The sequence below is a fragment of the Chiloscyllium punctatum genome, chromosome 31 (assembly GCF_047496795.1).
Source record: "Chiloscyllium punctatum isolate Juve2018m chromosome 31, sChiPun1.3, whole genome shotgun sequence".
NCBI lineage: Eukaryota > Metazoa > Chordata > Chondrichthyes > Orectolobiformes > Hemiscylliidae > Chiloscyllium > Chiloscyllium punctatum.
The window spans coordinates 40,826,734-40,827,577 of NC_092769.1; the positions used below are offsets into that span (position 1 = coordinate 40,826,734).

Consider the following 844-nt stretch of genomic DNA (forward strand, 5'->3'; position numbering starts at 1 on the left):
CCTTCATTAACGGCGAGAGCAAGGGGCGAAGGCGAGACCAATGTGTAAGTCTCTCCGTGCCCATGCACGGCACCCACATTGGCAATTCTCCACTGTGCATTTACAGCCAGTTCTCAGTGCCCCTAAATCAACGCCATGCCCATTTTGAAATATCTCCATTATTTTGTGCTGTCTCGCTGTGCTCTTCTCACCAGGATGAATTACTTCCACTCAACCTCCTCCAGATTTCATCTGACAAAACAATCATTAAGATCCCTTTGCATGACATGCACTTCGCAGCTCTCAGTATTTGATTTTCCTGGATGTCTTTCATACGAAAAAATGTTCACAGCAACTTGACTTGAAAAAGAAAATCGCGCTCCTTTTCATTATCCCAATGCAACCGACATTGCAATGTAGTTTATTCAACAGGCTCAAACTATTCTTTGAGATTTTTGTCATAGCGTCAATGCAGATAAAAAAAACTATTAGAATCCCAGTTTCCATACGACAGCCGTGATCCTCTGAAAACAGCACCATTGAAAGCCGTTGATGACAGCGACGAGAGTGGGATTCGAACCCACGCGTGCAGAGCACAATGGATTAGCAGTCCATCGCCTTAACCTCTCGGCCACCTCGTCACAGATGCACGCAAAGCTATGACCTTATGAATAATTGAATTTCGTAAATCATGCAGAGCAGCAGATATTTCTCCCTGGTGTTGCTTTATGAGAAATAAAACAGTACGGTTCCAAGACTATGGTCTGACCCCTGGGTTGTGGGGCAAGTGCACTCCCACTGTCACACTATGCACATAATGATCTGAACAAATGTGAGGAAATGAATATGTAACAAGGTCTGTTGA

General features: G+C 44.2%; 1 non-coding gene across 1 annotated transcript; it reads right to left on the minus strand.

Moving 5' to 3' along the window:
• Positions 1 to 538: 538 nt before the first annotated feature.
• Positions 539 to 620, minus strand: trnas-gcu (transfer RNA serine (anticodon GCU)). Its single transcript has one exon. It is a non-coding gene; the product is annotated as a tRNA-Ser (tRNA).
• Between the last annotated feature and the right edge of the window lie 224 nt (positions 621 to 844).